This window comes from Pyrus communis, chromosome 3 (genome assembly GCF_041283825.1).
Source record: "Pyrus communis isolate YQ-2024b chromosome 3, ASM4128382v1, whole genome shotgun sequence".
Lineage (NCBI taxonomy): Eukaryota > Viridiplantae > Streptophyta > Magnoliopsida > Rosales > Rosaceae > Pyrus > Pyrus communis.
This window is the reverse complement of record NC_142567.1, coordinates 21,048,016-21,059,763: the sequence shown is the minus strand read 5'-3', so window position 1 is coordinate 21,059,763 and position 11,748 is coordinate 21,048,016.

Here is an 11,748-nt window from a genome sequence, read left to right as displayed (position 1 = left end):
ATTGTCATATGTATGAAATATCTATTTAAGGTCTCTATTTGTTTAACATTATCAGACCTGTTGCACATGTCTGAAGTTGGAAATAATATATACGTATAAAACCTGAAAGGGATGGAATTGTTTCTTATTAAGGATACCGTGTGTGCGTGTATATATATATATTTATTTATTTATTTTCTGTTGAACTTACTTGTATCACTGGAATTCATATCATGCATTGCCATAACAAAAGGCATGATTCGGTAAACTATGAATGATTTGATCTTGTTTGAGGGTACGTAGGTAGTCTAATACAAAGGGTAGATGCATCCATAAAGTAAACAAAAAGGTTACTACGCCACTGGACCTTGAGTTGTGTTTTGTCCATGTTTCGGAGGCGAGGCATGGTGGATGCACAGGTACATGGTGACGGCACGTGTCCATCCTGAATTTATCTCAGGATTTGGGCGTGACAATGATAGCCAATAAACTTGAAACATCAGTTTTGTTAATACGCTAACTAATTGTCCCATCTTAATTCTAGGGCAACTCTCAAATTAGGGTGAGACAAAAATATACATGGGGTCTCATGTGTTGTTAAGAGATTCTCCAATGAGGACTTTCATGGCATAGGTGCATTATCACGGTGGTGTCTTGTACGTGCCCATGATACGATGTTGTCACGTGGTGGGTCTCATGTTTTGTTAAGATATTCTCCAGTGAGGACTTTCATGGCATAGGTGCATTATCACGGTGGTGTCTTGTACGTGCCCATGATACGATGTTATCACGTGGCGCGCGCGCACACACACTAAATTAATTTGGCATGGGACACACGATGGCGTGGAAGTTACTCTCGTGCAGATGATATGATCTCACTTAGTTTCAGATTAAGTAATGGGCTCTCTTATGACCTCCTGATAGCTTTTGAAAGAGATTTTTTAAATCTTAAGCAATCTTCAGTAGTATAGGATTATATTTTTAATCCTTCATGATTTTGTAGTGTGAAATTTACTTATTTTTCTTGTGCTTTTAAAAATTATAAACAAGAACTCAATAGAAGGTGCTTGGAAATTTTTAAAAGAAAGTGGTCACTAACCGAGAAAATTCAAAACTTTGAACGTGTAAACACGTCGATTAAAGGGGAAAAAACTTGCTTTTTTTAATTTACTATTTTTCTTCCCTCCTCTTTGCCGACACTTTGGTGTACGAATTTTAATTCACTGACGTTGATGTAGACGCATGTGAGGTTGCTGGCTTATTCAGATTACTCACAAGGAAAAGTGTTCGGCAGGGATCTTAGGGATCCAGTGATCTCATATGTTCATCGTATATCGTGCGTTCAGTTTTTGTTAAATACTATTCATATTTAATTTTAAATTTTGAAATAATTTCTGATTGTACGATGTACGATGTACGATGGACTAATAAGATCATAGAATCTCTAAGATCCTTAGAGCAGTTCTATCGTGGGTAATAGCCCAGTGGACTGGCTCTCAAATAGGGCGAGAAAGCTGGAGCAACTTGGTCCAGCGTGTGCTGGCGATGGAGCCTGAGCGGGCCTAAGGGAGAGGCCCGACAGGAGTTGCCAGCCCGAGAGCTCGAAGGGCATGTGACACAAGGCTGACGTTTGGGCGACGTCAACCACGTGGTGGACGAGCCTGGACAGCTCTTCGTGGAGGTCGATCTCGACGGCGATATCTCGGAGACGAAGGGCGAGCTTCTCGCCGATGCCGGTGGCTCCACCACACCACCAAGCCTTCCCATTTCTTTATTCTCTCTCATTTTCTTCCCAAAAAATAAACAATACAATTTCTTCAAGTTCACAGAGGAGAGAGAAAGAGAGAGAGAGAGAGAGAGAGAGATGGTGCAGATAATTCCCATGGCGTCTTCAATCAGACCCTTGTTATCCACGCTGAGGTTCGCCGAAGCTTCTCGCCTGGGCTTTTCCTTCGCTTCCTTCACTCCTTCCTGGCGACGCGTTTGCTTCCAACTGGGCTTCAATGGTGGTTTACACCGTGATGGTCCGATGACGCATGCAACGGTATAGCTAGGATCCTTTAGTCCCAGAGATTAAGGTTTCATGGTTTTGGAGTTTGATTTGTTTAATTTTCGAAGAGGAAAGTTGGTGAGAGCTCTCGGAGCTCTAGAGAAAGTGAGTGTCGAGGCTTAGACAGAGAAAGAGGAACTTCAGAAAAATGGAGAGAATTGAGAAAGATGAGTGGAAAGAGAGGGAGTGACGTGAGGGAGTGCATGTTGCAAATAATATTATTATTTTATTTACCTATTGTCAGGGCTATTCGAGTGTAGGGCAGGAGATGCAAAAGGTAATTACTATTCATTAAGGGCAATTACTATTCATTAGATGGATTAAATAGTGGATAGCCCTAGAAGATGACCTTTTCCACTCAAAACCATCCATATTTGAAAAAATTATTATATTTCTTTTTCACATGTCACCACTACCATCACCAAACTACTGTTCCTCTCTTTCTCTACTTTGTGTGATTCACTTATTCTCTTTTTCACATGTCACTACCATCACCCAACTACTGTTCCTCATCACATGTCTGATTCACTTTTTCACTTTTTACCTTTTCAACCCTTTTTTTTATTTTTTTAACAAATGGTAAGATTCTTGTGTTAAAAATTTATATTTTTGAAATTTATGTTCATCCTTAATATGTACGTATATTAAGGGCTTATAGTCCTCATTTACATGAATTAAGGAACTTCTGACTCTCATTTATTAATATGTGGATTAGGGATGGGCAATGATTATGGCGGGCGGGTAATCGCGGTTATTTACCCATAACCGTTTATGTTCATACCCGTATAACCGTTTAGCCGTTGGGTAATTGTCTAAACGGTTGTACTCATACTCATAACTGTTTATAAATGATTACTCATAACCGCACACTCATTTAATCGTAACTATTTATCCATTTATCCGTTTATCCTTTTTTTTTTTTTTTTTTTTTACCCATTTACCTTTTTTTCCACCGGTTCACATGTTTTGTTTTCAACAACTTGAAAATTAACAAAGAAAAATTTGTCATAGTTTTCTTTTTTTTTGACAATTAAATACCGTTATAGGCACATTTAGCATGCATTTTTCGTATTTTAATCTTTCAAATCCTCATACAATTCTAATTATTGAGTTTACGAACGATATTTTTAGCTATTATCAATAAATGTAATATAACATATTTGCTAAGAATTGATTTGTTACTAACAAAATACCTCTCACTTGAGCAAGCATATTGAAAAGGAAATTCATGTATTTTTGACATATTTTTCTGCGTATAAGCAACTCTTCAATTATAAGATCCATATGGTTGTGAGTTTATATCAAGAACTGATTGATAACAGTTAAAATATCAACAACTGATTATTAGAGAGAACTAATTAAAGATATTTTTTAATCTAAATTTATTGTTAAAGTACTGATTGTTAAAGAACTAATTAAAGATATTGTTAGAGAACCAACAGTTAAAAATATCAAGAACCGATCGTTAGCAAATGTTCCTAGAATTACGAACGATTTTTTTCATTTTATTTTTAATTTTATATAGATTCAATAAACGGGTGAATAGTCATCCGTTATAATCGTGTGTAATACCCATAACCGTTATTTAAACGGTTATACCTATAAACGTTTCTTTGTTTAAATGGTTATCCATAACCGTAATCGTTAATTTTAAATGGACAGGTAACTGTGGTTACTCATACCCATTGGTATTTTGTCCATCTCTAAATTGTGGATTGAGCACTTAATGGTTGTCATATTAATTAAATTAAGGAAACGATGTTCTCTCAATTGATTTAATAACTTCAGGTTTTATTTAAATTTAATAAAGGAACTTCGGGTCCGATCAATTTATATTATGATGATCAAGGAACTTCAGGCTCGATCTTTTATATGATCAAACTTTAGGTCTAACCATCTTTATATGATGAGGATCAAGAAACTTTATGTTTTAATTTTAACACGGAACTTCAGGTCCTGTATATACTACAAAATGTGGTACAATAAATAAACTGAAGCATAAGGTTGTAATTCCAGTCACTGTACACAAATTGCTTTAATTAAGTAATGATTGTGAAAAAAACTTTAATTCAGCACAATTTACATAAATATTAAAACTTAAAGAAAATGACAATTATTATTAGAAGGGCGAAAATTAGACTTGGCATTCATGTCGTGTTTCTTGTGTTCGTGTCGTTTTTGTGTCATACTCGATAGCTTAACGGGTCGTGTCGTGTTTCTCGTGTTCATGTCGTTTTTGTGTCATACCCGATAGCGTAACGGGTTGTGTCGTGTAATACTCGTTAAAGTAAACGAGTAATATGACTCGACCTGTTACCCGTTAAGAAAAATATATTTTAAATCAATAAAAATGAAAATGAAAAACATAATTTGACCCAAAAAAAGTGTAAAACATAATACTAAATGTCACATCCCGGCCCGGGCGGGACCACTTCCCGGGCCCGCTTCACCACCGTAGCACGATATTTTCCGCTTTGGGCCCCGACCACGCCCTCACGGTTTTGTTTTTGGGAACTCACACGAGAACTTCCCGATGGGTCACCCATCCTGGGAATGCTCTCGCGCACTACTCGCTTAACTTCGGAGTTCCCATGGAACCCGAAGCCAGTGAGCTCCCAAAAGGCCTCGTGCTAGGTAGGGATGGGAATATACATTTAAAGATCACTCCCCTGGGCGATGTGGGATGTCACAATCCACCCCCCCTTAGGAGCCTGACGTCCTCGTCGGCACATTTCCGCCCAGGGATTGGCTCTGATACCAATTTGTCACATCCCGGCCCGGGCGAGACCACTTCCCGGGCCCGCTCCACCACCGTAGCACGATATTGTCCGCTTTGGGCCCCGACCACGCCCTCACGGTTTTGTTTTTGGGAACTCACACGAGAACTTCCCGATGGGTCACCCATCCTGGGAATGCTCTCGCGCACTACTCGCTTAACTTCGGAGTTCCCATGGAACCCGAAGCCAGTGAGCTCCCAAAAGGCCTCGTGCTAGGTAGGGATGAGAATATACATTTAAGGATCACTCCCCTGGGCGATGTGGGATGTCACACAAAATTTCGGAGTTGACCCCTTAATGAAAGTTGTAAAGTTTTTCATTACGAGTGATTACATTTTTCACACTTCTACAATAATTATTATTAATTTTTCACTCAAATAAATAACATTGTTCATGAGATTTGGAGGGTTTTAAAAATCTAAACAACCATGTAACCTTGCCAATGGAACTCAAAGCTTACATGTTATTCCTTTTACAAAATCCTCAATTTTCATAGATCATCATGACATAAGATTTTGTGGTATCCACTTCTGTAAATATTTTAAATTGATGATCAAATTAGTTCATTGAATTCATATAGGATCAAGGAGTGTAGCTGTAAAAAATCATCAAAATCAGAGTTAAAATAACCGTTAAATCGTGATTTTTCGTTTATAACCGTCGAAAAGTTTTGTCTTGTTACTTAATCTCTGAATGTTTGTTTTTTACAGTTTTTGGCGTATGCGATCTCGAAGCATATATAAACAAGTTTGACGGTTGGATCATTCAAATTAGTTTCATAGGATGCATATCCCATCAAAATGATATATTAACTAACACTTAGAGTTTATTTATACTTTCATTAAGTATAACATAAGATTTTGTGGTATCCACTAGTGTAAATATTTTAAATTGAAGATCGAATTCATTCACTGTATTCATATAAGGTTAATGAGTGTAGCTGTAAAAAATCATCAAAATCGGAGTTAAAATAACCGTTAAATCGTGATTTTTCGTTTATAACCGTCGAAAAGTTTTGTCTCATTACTTGATCTCTGAATGTTTTTTTTTTTTTTTTTTGCAATTTTTGGCATATGCAATCTCGAACCATATATAAATAAGTTCAATGGTTGGATTGTTGAAATTAGTTTTCATAGGATATGTATCCCATCAAAACGATAGATTCACTAACACTTAAGAGTTTATTTATACTTTCATCAAGTATAACATAAAGATTTTGTGGTATCCACAAGTGTAAATATTTTAAATTGACGATCAAATTAGTTCATTGAATTCATATAGGATCAAGGAGTCTAGCTGTAAAAAATCATCAAAATCAGAGTTAAAATAACCGTTAAATCGTGATTTTTCTTTTATAACCGTCGAAAAGTTTTGTCTCGTTACTTAATCTCTGAATGTTTGTTTTTTACAGTTTTTGGCGTATGCGATCTCGAAGCATATATAAACAAGTTTGACGGTTGGATCATTCAAATTAGTTTCATAGGATGCATATCCCATCAAAATGATACATTAACTAACACTTAGAGTTTATTTATACTTTCATTAAGTATAACATAAGATTTTGTGGTATTCACTAGTGTAAATATTTGAAATTGAAGATCGAATTCATTCACTGTATTCATATAAGGTAAAGGAGTGTAGCTGTAAAAAATCATCAAAATCGGAGTTAAAATAACCGTTAAATCGTGATTTTTCGTTTATAACCGTCGAAAAGTTTTGTCTCATTACTTGATCTCTGAATTTTTTTTTTTTTGCAATTTTTGGCATATGCAATCTCGAACCATATATAAATAAGTTCAACGGTTGGATCGTTGAAATTAGTTTCATAGGATACGTATCCCATCAAAACGATAGATTCACTAACACTTAAGAGTTTATTTATACTTTCATCAAGTATAACATAAAGATTTTGTGGTATCCACAAGTGTAAATATTTTAAATTGAAGATCGAATTCATTCATTGTATTCATATCGGGTCAAGGAGTGTAGCTGTAAAAAATCATTAAAATCGAAGTTAAAATAACCGTTAAATCGTAATTTTTCGTTTATAACCGTCAAAAAGTTTTGTCTCATTACTTGATCTCTGAATGTTTATTTTTTGCAATTTTTGGCGTATAGATCTCGAAACATATATAAACAAGTTTGACGGTTGGATCATTGAAATTAGTTTCGTAGGATGTGTATCCCATAAAAACGATAGATTCACTAACACTTAAGAGTTTATTTATACTTTCATCAAGTATAACATAAGATTTTGTGGTATCCACTAGTGTAAATATTTTAAATTGAAGATCGAATTCATTCATTGTATTCATATAGGGTTAAGGAGTGTAGCTGTAAAAAGTCATCAAAATCGGAGTTAAAATAACAATTAAATCGTGATTTTTGGTTTATAACCGTTGAAAAGTTTTGTCTCATTACTTCATCTCTGAATGTTTGTTTTTTGCAATTTTTGGCGTATGCGATCTCGAAGCATATAGAAACAAGTTTGACTATTGGATTGTTGAAACTAGTTTCATAGGATGTGTATCCCATCAAAACGATTGATTAACTAACACTTAAGAGTTTATTCATACTTTCATCAAGTATAACATAAGATTTTTGTGGTATCCACTAGTGTAAATATTTTAAATTGAAAATCGAGTTCATTCATTGTATTCATATAGGGTCAAGGAGTGTAGCTGTAAAAAATCATCAAAATCAGAGTTAAAATAACAATTAAATCGTGATTTTTCGTTTATAACTGTTGAAAAGTTTTGTCCTGTTACTTGATCTCTGAATTTTTGTTTTTTGCGATTTTTGGCGTATGCGATCTGGAAGCATATACAAACAAGTTGACGGTTGAATTGTTGAAACTAGTTTCGTAGAATTCGGATCCAACCGTCAAACTTGTTTGTATATGCTTCGAGATCGCATATGCCAAAAATTCAGCGGTAAAGTAACGGGACAAAACTTTTCAACAGTTATAAATGAAAAATCACGATTTAACAGTTATTTTAACTTTGATTTTGATGATTTTTTACAGCTACACTCCTTGACCCTATATGAATACAATGAATGAACTCGATCTTCAATTTAAAATATTTATACTAGTGGATACCACAAAAATCTTATGTTATACATGATGAAAGTATGAATAAACTCTTAAGTGTTAGTGAATCTATCGTTTTGATGAGATACGCATCCTACGAAACTAGTTTCAACGATCCAACTGTCAAACATGTTTGTATATACTTCGAGATCGCATACGCCAAAAATTGCAAAAAAAAAAAAAAAAAAAAATTTAGAAATCAAGTAATGCGACAAAACTTTTCAACGATTATAAACGAAAAATCACGATTTAACTGTTATTTTAACTCCAATTTTGATGATTTTTTACAGATACACTTCTTGACTGTAACATCCCACATCGCCCAGGGGAGTGATCCTTATATGTATATTTCCATTCCTACTTAGCACGAGGCATTTTAGGAGCTCACTGGCTTCGGATTCCATCGGAACTTCGAAGTTAAGCGAGAAGGGGGCTAGAGCAATCTCATGATGGGTGACCCACTGGGAAGTTGCTCGTGAGTTCCCAAAAACAAAACCGTGAGGGAATGGTAAGCCCAAAGCGGACAATATCGTGCTACGGTGGTGGAGCGGGCCCGGGAAGGGTTCCGCCTCGGGCCGGAATATGACAATTTGGTATTACAGCCTAACTCTGGTTGTGGTGTGCCGACGATGACGTTGGGCCCCTAAGGGGGGTGGATTGTCGCCCAGGGGAGTGATCCTTATATGTATATTCTCATTCCTACCTAGCACGAGGCCTTTTGGGAGCTCACTGGCTTCGGGTTCCATCGGAACTTCGAAGTTAAGCGAGAAGGGGGCTAGAGCAATCCCATGATGGATGACCCACTGGGAAGTTGCTCATGAGTTCCCAAAAACAAAACCGTGAAGGAATGGTAAGCCCAAAGCGGACAATATCGTGCTACGGTGGTGGAGCGTGCCCGGGAAGGGTTCCGCCCCGGGCCAGGATGTGACATTGACCCTATATGAATACAATGAATGAATTCAATCTTCAATTTAAAATATTTACATTAGTGAATCTTATGTTATACTTAATGAAAGTATAAATAAACTTTAAGTGTTAGTGAATTTTATCATTTTGATGACTTGGAATAAATATATTAATTATTTATATATTTTAAATGTTAATTAGACTATGTTTCAATTAGTATGTGATGATATTTAATAATAAAATTACATTTATGTTTTTTATTACGTATTTTATTCAAGTTAAAATGTTATAAGAGATAACACCAAAAAAAAAAAAAAAAAAAAAAAAAGCTGGTTATTTTTTTTCTTTGGGTTAAATATTAGGCGGGAAATTAATTATTATAATTTTTTTATGTGTTTGGTATTTTTAAATTACTTGATATTTTTACTTTTAATGTGTTTTATGATTTTTAATCTCAATCTTTGCCTATAATATACTATAAAAATAAATAAATAAATAAAACTTAAAATTTAAAATTTATATAGAATAATAATAGAATAATAATTAATAAAAAATATATACATATTCATTATATCTATTGCATTTTATAGTAAGGTTTTTTTAGTAGTTTAAAAAATTAAAATCATCAAAATAGGATTTTTTTCATATCGTATCGAAACAGGTTACCCGCATGTCACTCTCGTGTAAACTTGTTAAGGACCCGTTATTATCGTGTGACCTGATAATGATCCGATTAGTTATCGTGTTGATCCAAAACTTGTTATTTTCATGTCGTTTACGTATCGTGTTAACAGGTCGCGTAATAAATTACCAGGTCTAGCAACAATACCGCATTCATATATATGTTAATGTAGGAAGAGCGATGAATCCGCACCTTTCATACTATAGTATAAAATGGGCCATTAGACCTACTAATTACATTAATAATAAAATTAATGATAATAAACAGAATGTAAAATTAACTTACTATTTTTCTTCCTTCCTCTTTGCCGACTCTCTGGTGTACAAATTTTAATTCCCTGAGTCACTGACCTTGGTGTAGACGCATGTGGAGTTGCTGGCTCTTCACAACCACCCATATTTGAATAAATTATTATTTTTCTTTTTTAGATGTGACCACCATCACCAAACTACTGTTCCCCTCTTTCTCTACTGTCTCTGATTTTCTTTTTCCCTTTATTGACATCTCGCGAAGATAGTTTGCTTTTAGGATAAATATCTGTTTATTACCTCTAAATTTGGTGATTTTTAATATTTGGTATATGAAATTTTTTTTTATTTTAAAATTATACTTAAAGTGTTAATTTTAGGATATTATCATACATCCGTTAATTTGGCTGTTAAGTTTTCTTTTAATTGATGATGTGATATCTATATAGACAATAACTGGATGTTACGTGTTATTAAAGAATCCACCTGGAAATTAAAAATAAATAAAAAAATTCCCGCCAAATTCTTAACCCATAACTCACTGCATTCCTTTTTTCCCACCAAATTTTTATGAGGAAAAAAAAATAAAATTTGTCTACCGTTGTTACTCTCTTCCCCACACTCATCTCGATCACTCTCTCCATTTTAAACCCATAACTCACTGCATTCCTTCATTCCATTGTTGCTCTCATTTGTCTTTACTTCCAAGCATCTCTCTCTCTCATACAGTGTTCAGCGGTGCTCGAGACAAACCAGAACCTGACCTGGTTCTAATCCGGCCCCCCACTTCCCAAATGCATAGCGCCGCCGCCGCCGCAAACCCACTCCAAACCCTCCTCGACCTCATCAACTCCACCCTCTCCCTCCTCCTCTGCTCCTCCCTCATCGTCCGCTCCTTCGTCGGCTGCTGGACCACCCTCTACTCCAAGCTCGCATCCCTCCACTCTTCCATCGCTGACATCTCCGACTCCCCCCACTGGGCCCAGAACCCCCTCCTCTACACCCTCTTACCTCAACTCCTCTCCACTCTTCAGCACCTCACTGCCCTCGCCGACCAATGTACCGACGCTCGATTTCCACCACCAGCCTTCCGTCCGCGAGCAGGCTATCTTCGCCGTCTGTCTCCTGGCCAACGCGAACGACAAGTCATCGCGCAAGGCAATGTTCAAAGAAGGGAGTCTCGGTCATTTGCTGAGAATACTCGAATCCGGGTCGACCCATTTGAAAGAGAAGGCTGCAATGGCGGTAGAGGCGCTCACCGCAGACCCAGAAAACGCCTGGGCCGTTTCCGCCTACTGTGGCGTCTCAGTCCTCATCAAAGCCTGCCGATCTGGGTCTTCGGCGATCCAGACCCATGCTGCCAGAGCCATTCGAAATGTGGCCAATGTGGAAGAAATCAAAACTGCTATGACTCGTTCCCTATCTAATTTGATTTTTTTTTTTTTCAAAAATTTTGGTGGGAAAAAAGGAATGTTATGGGTTAAAATTTGGGCGGAAATTTTTTTTTTAATTTTTAATTTCCACGTGGATCCCTTAATGATACATGGAGTCCAGTCATTGTTCATATGAGCGCCACATCATCAGTTAACGGAAAACTTAACAGTCAGACTAACGAATGTATGAGACTGTCCCAAATTAATACTTTATGTATGACTCTAGGATGAAAAAAACTTCATGTACTAAATGTTGAAAACCACGAAACTTAAGGGTAGTAAACTGATATTTACCCTTGTTTTTAATATGTTCGGAATACAGGTGGTACTTCATGTGTTTTCATACAAGTGGTGAGATTTTTATGTTAAAAAATTAATAACATAAAAAACAAAAATTTTCACTATTTATTTAACAACACGTGGTGTACCATTTATGTTACAAGTACAAAGAAATAAGACATAATATTTACGAAGTTCGATAAATGTGTTTACATTCTCAGAACAATAGTAGTAGTTATGTCATTATCAATCTGAAATTACAAAGCAATGGAAGCAAGAGATTGTATTTTTTCTCCTTTGTAT